The sequence below is a fragment of the Periplaneta americana genome, chromosome 1, assembly GCF_040183065.1.
Source record: "Periplaneta americana isolate PAMFEO1 chromosome 1, P.americana_PAMFEO1_priV1, whole genome shotgun sequence".
Lineage (NCBI taxonomy): Eukaryota > Metazoa > Arthropoda > Insecta > Blattodea > Blattidae > Periplaneta > Periplaneta americana.
The window spans coordinates 56,281,436-56,293,366 of NC_091117.1; positions in this window are offsets into that span (position 1 = coordinate 56,281,436).

The following is an 11,931-nucleotide window of genomic DNA, read 5'->3' on the forward strand; positions in this document are numbered from 1 at the left end:
ACTAAAACAAAATTTGTATAAAAATGAATAAACTTTTTTTAAAAACACTTTATACTTATATTTTCATTAACATGTTTTGCTTAAATCAGGCATGTCAAAAATCAGACACTGAAAGTGCAGTGTATGTGCGCGGAACGCCGGTCTGTGCAGATTGCGTCATTCACGTGTTGCTCTTACCAGTTCTTAGCGGGAGGGATGTACATGAATCTATTCTGCGCTTCTAGTGTTCAATTAAATTGACATTTGGACATTATAAACATATTTAGCAGAAGGAAAAAACATAATTATTATCAGTGTCTATATTTGACAATAATTGTAACATAAGAAACAATAGACTTACTCAGTTACAATTCGCAATGCAGTCGTTTGTAAAGAATAATTTATTTACATGATTTGTATACAGTATTTCAAGAAAATATAAATATTTCAGTAATTTCGAAACAACAAAAAACGAACACAATATTTAATTTTACGTAGTAGGTACTGATTATTTCAAAGTAATACTCTTTCATTGTTCCTCAAGCATTATTGGGACCACTGGTGCACAAATGCTAAGAAAGAAAATATTTTACTCCCAATTACATGCAATAGGACATTGTGAGGCTTTTACACTGGAATCATTTCCTTGCTGTATATTAATATAAATTCACATTATTATTAATAAATTGGATAAATTAAGCTTGAATTTAAATTTATATATAGTTTATTTGGAAAACGTTGAGAGCAAGTATTAGCAAGTTGGGAGCGTTACTGAATTGAGTTAAAAGAGTACTTCACAAGCTGTGAAGCGAGGACATTTTCTTTATGTCAGGTTTAAAGATTTATTAACGTAAGTATATTAGATAATATAGTAACGTGAGATGGAAAATTCATCATTATGTATTATTTTTCCAGAAAATTTTTCCGCCTTACAAATAGTTGCTTTCTTCCTCCCCTTACAACCTCAAGAGCCTCACATGTATTACTCACTATATTCTCATCACTTATCAGCTTATCAAATAAAAGTTGTAAGTCGTCTAACCATTGATGGCTGTGTTAGTACAGACTCCAAAACAACATCATTTTCATGTTTGTCTTGCCGTGAGAGTACTAATTAAGAAATAAGAGCAGGCAAATATATTTTGAGAACTTTACTAATATGATTTAAATTCTCATATCACTATTAGGTCCACATGATATGATGAAAGCCTTTCATTTTAAAATAATTACTATTGGCTGAGGAAAACATCATAACAGTTATGTTATATGATTCGTGATTTCTCTTCTTCGTTATATCTGTGGACTCTTCACTTTATTTTCCATAACGCATTCACAATTACAGCTCAATGAGCACCCGTACTGATCTGTGTTACTGAAACAAAAGCTGATCTGCTACTATAGGTACTGTACAGCCCTGTCGCGTTCCCCTCCAAGCCGATTCACTCCCTCCAGGTAGGGGAATAGGAACTGCACGTTGCACGCAGACCAGTGCACAATGTGCGCGACTGCACAATGTGCAGGGTTTTGACATGCCTGGCCTAAATAAACAAAGCCATGCAGAATTATACAGAGTGTATACAAATTGTCGTACGCTGGTCTCCGTGGTCGTTCCTCTCTCCAACATGTAGTCGAGGTGGGGAGGGGAAACGGGAGTGACGTGACAAGATGGCTGTAGCTTGTGAGTGGGGTGATGATACGAAACTGTGGTGAAGTTTAAAGGAAAGACTGTTTTTAAAGTTACATTTGTTTATAACAGAAATAAGCTAACAAATAAAGCATAACTGTGGTTCTCTCCTAGTTCTGTGGTAGGGATAACGGGGGAGTGGTGATAGAAATTGATAATTTAGAAATTCGTCCTGAGTCTTCGATGTGGGAAGAGTTATGATGGATGATTGTAAAATACGATTTTAGTGAGAGGGAGGTAGGGGTAACGGGAGTGCTTGGGGAAAATCGGCTTGCTCTCATGTGTTGTGGGGGGCAGGATAACGAGAGAGAGGGAATCGGGTAGAAGGTTAGTTCTCTAGTTCAGCGTATAGTCCGGGTCAGCTTACTTCATGCCCTAAGGCTGAAACCTAACCATTTCCCCCCCTTACTACATATGCTAGTGGATTATGGTGATTTTCTAGTTTGCAGGTTGAATTTTCTTTTGCCAACTTCTTTTCGAATTTCGATACTGATAAATACTACAAATGGTAGTGATTTTGTAACTAGTATGTTGGCAGCTGAGACAAATATCGACAATATTTGTCGGTACTGGAGTTCCATGAAATTAAAATTGTACTAGATTTCTGAGCCGGTTACTGGAAGCTAATTAAATTTGAACATACTAATAATTAATTATTATCAGTATTAATATTAATACATAATAGTTATTTTATGTGTTGCGTTGTGGTTATAAAAGACTATAGTCAGGTAAGTTTTCGGAGTTAGTACTAATAATTTCATGTGGTCAAACAAAATACATTTTTAGGTTAGGTCTCGTGAGTCAATTGTTTAGTCAAACCAATGAATTTCGTATTGCCAGACAAAATACTTGATGTGTTGATCCCTGTCTCGTATAGTTTGCCTATGAAAATATGTTACAAATTATTGAATTATTTAGAATAATCTTCCAACATAAAGTACTGTAAGTAAATAAGTCATTTAGTACGTAGGATTGTGTGATGTCTGGTAAAAGTTGGCAACACTGACAAGACGGTAATATTTGCTGTTTAGGAAATGTTCTTATGTGACTCTCACTATACTGTGCGACTTACCGACTTCAAGAACAAGCTCCTGGCATCGGAGGATCAACATAGCGTACTGTGCGATTACCGATTTCAGGAGCAGGGAAAGGTGACCTCTATCATCGACGGATCAAACAGAACGAACTCTCGACTTTCCAACTCTAGAGGGGGTGTTGCGGAGAGGACTTGGTTTCACAAGCCGAGGCATGAACTGTTTAGGGCAGGGAAAATAAGAAAGCGGAGGTCTGTCGTGAGATGAGAGGAAAGGAATAACTATAGAATACGAAAAAGGTGAGAGAGATACCGCGATGTAGGAAGAGCACAGGAACAGGGGCGCAAATGGGCTTCCTGTTCCCGAGTGGTGGCCGTGTATGGACACGTCCGAACAAAAGAAAACCATAGCGTAGGACGGTTGGAAGACTGCTGCTAGCGACGGAGGACACGTTGACATCTAGCGAACGAGTGAGTTTGGATTTTTTTTTTACATTGGGGAATATAATTGTTGTGAATTTTGTCATGGCAGGCAGAGTAACTATCTCATGCCCCCATGTTATATTGCTACCTATGCACTTCATTAGAACCAGGTACCCAGCTTCGAAGCCGGAGTGAGTTTTGGAGTCGGGCTCCGCTGTATTTGAGTCATTCCACGTCAAATCGCACAAAATTAAACAAATTTTGACCTTCATATTTCGGATTGCGTTTATATTTTTTTTTACCAACTCTGTGGGTCTAATAAACCAACAAGTGTGTTTTTATTTCCTCCTAAGTCCACATGTTTTTTAAAATATTGCATGTTAAAATTTGTTAAAAATGTCACGCAATGCAACATTTAAAGCGTCATATTTTTGAGGATATTGATGTTAATTTAAAAAAAATGCATTTAAAAGCTTAAAGTACTGTCTTTTGTTAAATATTTACTAACTAATTTTAATATAATTATTACAAATATTTTTTTATGATTCAATTTTTAGAAGTTAGGTATCAATGTGAAATAGCCTATTAAAAATCTAAAAAAAAAATGCCTACTAGGTGCACTGAAGTATTCTTAATGATTCCAGAAAAAATCACAATTGGATCTCCAATAGTTTAATGGAAATTTAATTACTTACGACGCAATGTGTAGCGGTCGGTGCAGCAGCAGCGTTGAAGCGCGCTGGGAGGTTTATCGGCGCTGGATGATCGAGTGAACGTTGTAACATTACACCCAGTATGGATCAAGTCACTCGGGAAAACACTGCTAATTTACTTGTTATATCTTCAAATATTTGTACATTATGTTTTTTAAACGTTTTTTTTTTTATTATTCAAACTACACTTTAAATTTTCATTCGCCTACTTTCTTTCTCGAAAGAAAATTGTTTTACTAAATCTTCAGTTTCTGACAACGGAGTCGAAGAATGTAATTTTAATGTACCAGTTATTGGTTTTAGATTGTGGTATCTGGCCTGCAAATTTTAAGTGTGGTTTTTGTACTTATTCAATGGAAAAAATATAAATAACACGTTAGAAATGTTTTTTGTGACCAATCAAACAGTTTTTTTTTTTTTTTGGTGTTGTTATCGGATTTATAGGATCTTGTATAGGCTGGCTCTCGTGGCAAATCTTTTAACAGTTCCTCCAATGCCATCACATGGATCTTTACCATGCGACGTTGCAAAGAAGTGTCATTCGGCGCTAATTCCGTAATCGTTTTCATGTAAAAAATTATTTTTAAAATTATTTTTGTTTTTGTATTGTGAACTTGATCCATCGGAAAAGTAGATGATTTTTTTCATATCGTTGAATTCTTGGTTTAAGAAATTGATTGCTTCGGATTGAAAAAAGTAAAAGGAATCGGTGTCATGTTTCATGCTTTCTGAGATGACAACAATACTTTTGTGACGAATTTCTGTATCTTCTTTGAAATATACTACGAAAGGATGTATTGTGGCTTGGCATTTGTTCCAATGCACACCTTGTACTGAATCTTGTATTACAAATGAATAATTTTCAGAAAAGTCTGCAATAACTATGTAATTTTCAGGTTGTATATTTTCTTTGATTCCGTCAAAAATAAAATATGGCTGACTTTTGAAGGGATGACGATGCATCTTGTACATTAAAAACTTTACTTGCTAGGGAACCTTTTACTTTTTTAAACTTTTCACGGGGGTATCGTTTTCGTTGCAGTTTTCTTTTCTTGATAAGGGATTCTATTGACATCAAACTCTTGTTTAATTCCTTAATATTACTGATTTCTAGCACTTTATCCATATAACTACTAGAAGAAGAACTGGCATAATCACTTTCTCTGTCCGCATTTTCATTTGATTCATGTTTATTAATATCACAAGAACTACCGGCTTCACATATAATTTCACCTGACCTATCCGGAAGTTGATAGATTTTTTACGGAACGAATCGCTATATTCGCATATTCAAAGACTCCTTTAAATTGAGCTTTATCAATAAATCGCGACTTACGCGTCTTAGTGTACTTTTCTTTTTAAAAGCGTGATTAGAAAGGTCAAATGGATTTAAACACTTCTTATATATTACGCGATCTTTGCTGTCACTAATGTATAAAAGTCACACCACTCCATGAAATTCAAATTATTTTTCTCTTGTGTATTTTGTCTCCTGCCATCTGTTTACTGTCATAAAGTTTACTGCCTTACTCAGCCTTGCTATCGTTAAACACTTGGCTATATTACAGTATAAACATAGGCCTATAGCATTGTGAAGGGCTCCCCCTCTCAGCTGAGCTGGCAATAATAAAATAACTTTAGATAAGATATTTACTGTTCCTTAAGGTATTAATCATTTGATGAATGAATGCATTTGTATTTTAGTGTGGCATATATGCAATGGGGGATTTCGTGAAACTCTCCGTGGGCAGCCTTCTAGCCCACGGCCACAAGCAGTTCATTAGCTGGGGATCGCGAGCGCGTGCATGCCTCCGGAAAATAAATTATTACAAATGTATGTGGGCAGATCCCATATTTCTAAATGCAGTAGTTTACAGATAATACATCAGGGAACAAGTCTATATTTTTTTCAGATTTTTAACTTGGATATATAATATAGTAAATTTGGTTTGAAAAATAAATGATTAAAAAATTAGGCCAAATTTTAAATTTATTTGTGATAAGCCTAAAGTAATAAAAATTGTTGTATTTAGTCTTTCAAATGCGCCGAACCGCAAATCTCAATTATATGTAGACACAAAGTTCCCAGTGAGTTTTTGTAACAGTGCGCGCATAATTTGCGTAATTTCAAATAGGCATAACTACACAAATAATTAATAATTGTGAAAATAAAACAATACGGGTCTCCTTGTTTGATGTCTGGAATTCATGAAAAATAAATTCGACCATTTACGAGGAGGTCGTGTTTTATTGCTGTGCGATTTGACGTGGAATGACTCATTTAGACCCCTCTCGGTGGTTGGGGACGCCGTTGACGTCACAGTGACAGGGGGCATTTCTTACTGCCAACGTGACTCGTCGCCGCGCGATCCTTGCTTTCTCCCTCACAAGAGGGAGAAAAGCGAGCCAACCTGCTTTCAGGGGGAGAGAGAAAACAGCGATTGGTGTGGACGTGGGTAGGTTTGAATTGTTTTAAGTAGGACGCACGGACATAAAAAGTAGATATACACAACAAAATGATTCATCGGGTTTTGACATCGTATATTTTCAAATGTATAATGTCCATCTATTTGTACTAATAGCCAATCGAAAGAGCAATTTTCAAGTTCTGTACATATCATTACAAATGTTCTATGTTACCTCCTCGTGTTACCCGACACACATATGTGCGGTAGTCCAGTTCGACCCAAACACGTTGGAGCATATCATTGTCAATGTTCCTCAGCGCAGCAGTGATGCGATCCCGGAGTTCAGCCAATGTTGTCGGCATAGGTGGCATGTAAACATTCTCTTTCGCGTATCCCTAAAGAAAAAAATCACAAACTGTGAGGTCAGGAGACCGTGGGGGCCACTTAAGGAGTGCCGATCCATCGGTTTGAAAGTTCCTCGTTCAGATATCGACACACTTCTCTATGCCAATGAGACGGAGCTCCATCTTGCTGGAAGATGAAGTTTTGGTTGTCATTTGTCAGTTGAGGAAACAACCAGTCTTGGAACATTTGTAGATACGTCGCACCCGTCACGGTGTATTCTCAGAAAAAAAAAGTAGGGTCCGTAAACCGTGTTCCTTGAGACAGCACAGAAAACACTCAATTTTGGAGAATCTTTTTCAATTTCCACTGTAACACGGGGATTTCCTGTGCCCCATATTCGGACGTTGTGACGATTCACGATCTCACTCAGATGAAACGGCGCCTCATCACTGAACACGAGTCGAGAGGCAAATTCGTCGTCTTCCAACGCTGCCTGAAAACGATAACAAAATTCATTTCTGATGACGAGGTCGTTTGGCCGTAAATGTTGCAGCAGTTGTATGCGATACGCTTTCTGGCGTAATCGCTTTCGCAGAATCTTCCACACAGTTGCGTGAGGAATGTCCAGTTCGCGACTTGCTCGACGTGTTGATTTTTGTGGGCTACGAGCGAATGCCTCTCGGATTCTCTCCACCTTTTCAGCTGAAACACCTGGTCGTCCTGAGCCTTTTCCTTTACACAAGCACCCTTTGTCTTTCAACTGTCGATACCACCGCAGAATGCTTTGGTGGGTTGGTGGGTCTCCTCTGTACTGTCTCCGGAACACACGCTGCACAGTGATGATGGATTGAGTACTCTGATATTCCAAAACACAAAATGCTTTCTGTTGGTCAGTCACTATTTTACCAGCCGCCACTAGTGAGTCTCTGAAGAGTCAGAATGAAATCTGAAATGAGAGATATCAAATTTAAGAATATGCTCTTTCTATTGGCTATGAGTACAAATGGGTGGACATTATAAGTTTTAAGCTATACGATGTCAAAATCTGATTAATCATTTGTATACACACTGTATAATAGTGTTAAATTATCATGTTATTGAAGTTCCAGAATTTCATATTTAATTAAAGATGTTGCGCTGGTAAAATTTTCGGAAACTGTGATCATTGAATAGCAATTTATAGGCTAGTACACGAGAGTAAAATCAGATTTTATCCGCTTCGCCTTCATTTAAAACTTCCTTGCCAACAACACATTACAAAGAATAGACCTACAATTTAAAATTAAATTTACATACCAGTAATTGATAAAATATTGTATAGCACACTAGAGTAAACAGATTTTATGCGCTCGTGGAAATTATCAGAATAATTATTTCCGCAAGTTTATTTGCCGTTGGCGATATTTCTTTCGCGTACTGTTCACATACTGTTCGACGAAGTAAATCACGCATAAAATCGTCTATCTTGCAGATTTCTGTTTTCATTTATTTTCTCTTCACTTGGTGAACCATAATTCTTAATTTCTATGCCCAATATATATATATATATATATATATTTTACTGTAGTATTACCAACGCCGCCGATTGCGTCCGATGTTATGTGATTAAGATTTTTACTTGTCGTACTCCATGGATAAAATTCCTGAAGCCTGTGTGTTGTATCTTGTCTCACTGTGAAAAGAGAGAGGAAGGAGATATGTCTTACCTCGTCTATGTTGTTATGGCGATGGGGGGAGTGAAGCGATGACGTCCATCTATCCAGTGGCGGAAGGGACTAGTTGATACATTCTATAGTGCAAAATAAAATAACAAAATATCTCTCTTCGTACTGTGTATAGTTCCGTCACTGAGCTTGTCTTTCAACAAACTGAGTTCCGGTATCCTGTACAACAACAAGGTTTTGAAAGGAATCCCGAAAATTTACAACCCTCCTATAATCTCCACCCTTATTTGAAGGGACTTGACTTTATTGCTACTGAGGCAAGATAAACCTTACCAGGTATAATATTAGGCATAATTTTAACACTTCGTTTTCTTAGCTACAGTCCTCTGTAAATAACATATATTATTCTGTTTTCTTCGACGGTGTTATTTGTTCTTGCCGTGACGGTCCTGGATCTTCAGGTGAATCAGGAGGCCTGGCTGCGGATCATCTGCTCTAACACTCATTAATCATGGCCGGAATAAATTAGACATATTAAGCGCATAACGGTATAAAACAACACGTCGACAAATGTCTGAAAAGACACTGAGAACGAGTGAATGCCAACAGATAGAGGCAATGACTGCTATATTTGGCAATGCTGGGATCTATTACATTACTTCCACGTGGCTAGGGGTTGAGTGGAGAATGGGGGTTTATGAGGAATTACCAATTCCAAGAAAAGAGGCCGTCATGTTCTGGAGGCTACGCATTACGGATTACGGATCAGTGGCATTTTAGCTACTTTCTGTGCTGTTTTTGGCCATTTTGAATATTTTTAGATGCATTCTAATTGTTATTACTTATACGTGCATACGGAGATCTACTTCTCGACCTCGGACTTCTCAATAGTCACTATCGTTACATAACGTTGCACAATAGCATGCAATCACGCATTGCATCATCAGTATTCGGTATTTCCCTCGGTTAAATAATGAATTTTCTCTTGTAATTTTCAAAAAGGATTGTAATAAATTCATTGTATTTATTATGCGTTATCTCGTTTCAAGGGTTACAATTATGCTAGATTTCGTGTCGGTAGGTTCTTTGAGATTTCTTTGCACCTAGCCTGCTTTAGATTTACGAAAACTTTCCTGCTAACATTACCTACGGAAACATAAATGTAGGCCTATAGCGTTTAAGTAATAAACATTGAAAGTCATTATTAATTTCAATTCAAAAGGAACACAACGAGTGACGTCCTTAATTTAACAGTATATTGTACAGTTCGTAATAATGAACTTACCCGAAAGTTTGTGCATTCCATAATTCTTAATATGGTTTTTGTTGAAATGTGGTTTAATATTGAAATGACGAGTAGAAATAAATTTGATGGGACTCAGTAAACCAGCAATTCTTTCGTCTTCAACAACAAAATAATCATATTCCCATTTCCTTTGGAAGTAGTATTTCTTCACGGGTTTAGATTTTGCCATGTTCCAGTTCTCTTTAAACTGCAGTACGCGTATTGTGTATTTACTTTTATTCATTTATTTATTTATTTATTTATTTATTTATTTATTTATTTATTTATTTATTTATTTATTTATTTATTTATTTATTTATTTATTTTTTATTTATTTATTTATTTATCTACCTATTAGTTTGTTTAATTTTTTATTTATTTGTATTATCTAGTTTGTTTATCTATCTATCTATCTATCTATCTATCTATCTATCTATCTATCTATCTATCTATCTATCTATCTATCTATCTGTCTGTCTATCTTCATTCACTTATTTATTTATTTATTTATTTATTTATTTATTTATTTATTTATCTATCTATTTATGTATTTATTTATTTATCAGCCATCTGCTAAACTTTTAGCAATTGTACTGGATCCCAAATTATCTTGGACCCCACATATTGATTATGTTTGTACTAAATTCTCAAGAGTTATTCATTTATTAAGCAAATTGAAATCACTGGTGCCTAAAACATGTGTAAGAAGTGCTTATTTTGCCTTCTTCAATAGTATAATAACCTATGGTATTTCTGTTTGGGAAAATAGTTCTAGTGTATCTAATGTTCTCATTCAGAAAAAAAAGCCTTACGTATTGTAACTGGTTCTGCTTATGATGTGCACTGTAAGCCACTATTCATAAATGAGGCTATTCTGACTGTTACTAATCTTTACATCTTCACTTCTTTGCTGAAGGTAAAGAAAAATTTAGCAAATTATTATCATAGATCTGATCATCATAATTACAAAACAAGATACAATTTTCACTTGACTGAATCTAATGTTAGACTGGAAACAACTAAAAAACAATTTATGTCCATGGCAGTATCTATGTTTAATAAATTACATAAGTCTGCACACACTGTTAACTAGAATACTTTTAAGAATGTTTTTAAAATGCTGGATGATTAATCATCCCTTTTATAATACTGGGTGTTCATTTCGAAGTGTGTCATGACGTCACTGTTGTTGGGTCACCGATTTGAAGTGAGCTTCAGCTTATATGTCAGAGAAGTTGCCTATTATTTAAGGCGTTCTTCAATCTGAACTTGAGAACGTGTACGGTATAACTTGAACGTCATAGCAACAGATGGCGGTCTGTACGGTCTGTGTGCTACCATAACCTCTTTCGAGCTGTGTTTTGCGCGGCCAAGTCATACGCAGGGTATTTGTTATCATCGGTTGCGTACGGCAACATTCCACAACACAAATCCATGCTCCGTGTCCATGTTGACAGTCGAAATCAATGTCAACAAATACGTAAGTAATCGTCTTAACCCTCTCCCCATATCCCGACAGTAAGAAAAAAACTCACATCAGTACATGTTTCGAAACAGTTCACATTCCTGCCACTACCGGCGTTACCGTACGTATCGGTAAGTACTCTTCTGAATGAACGCCGTACTTGCTAGGCAACTTCTCTGGCACATAAGTAATACACCTATGCGGAAGTGTAGGAAGATTGAATTCTCTAGGTTCATCGGCTAGCCACATGACGGCATACAGCGAGCCATGACACACTTTGAACTCAACACCCAGTATTAATGAATACTTTGAGTCCTCCGTTAATAACTAATGTTTTTAATATAATTTTATTCACTCTGTTTTATTATGACTATTTCCATAGTATTTGTATAATACTCATGACTTTAATAAAATCTAATCTAATCTAATCTATAACAAAACCATGAATTATTTTTTTGTTATAATCTATATAGATTAGTGTTTCTCATTCTTTTTGATGACGGGTCCTCTCTTTCCCTCACTTTGCTTCAGTGCGGACACTAGTCTAAGGTGCAGAATTAACTGTACGGCAGGAGTTTCACTGTTATAGGTAGGGCTCGGAAGTTGATGAAATATCTTCTTTTTTTTCTGTGACAAGATAGACAATGCAGGATGCAATATAAACTCGTTTTACTTCAACACCAACCAAAATAATCTGCTTTTATTGCATTTTGTTTTGCATATCTCTTTTTTTATTTTATCTAGCTCGTAGGTAAAGTTAATACAAATTAAAATTATAAAACAAAAATGTTTCTAGCGAATACCGTAAGAGCCAGGCTCGTGTACGGTGTGGTCTTAGCCAATAATATAACATAAAATTTACAAAGATACTTTACTAAGTACAGTAACTTAATGCAAACCGATAAATAACACACAAGAGCAAAAAAAAAAAA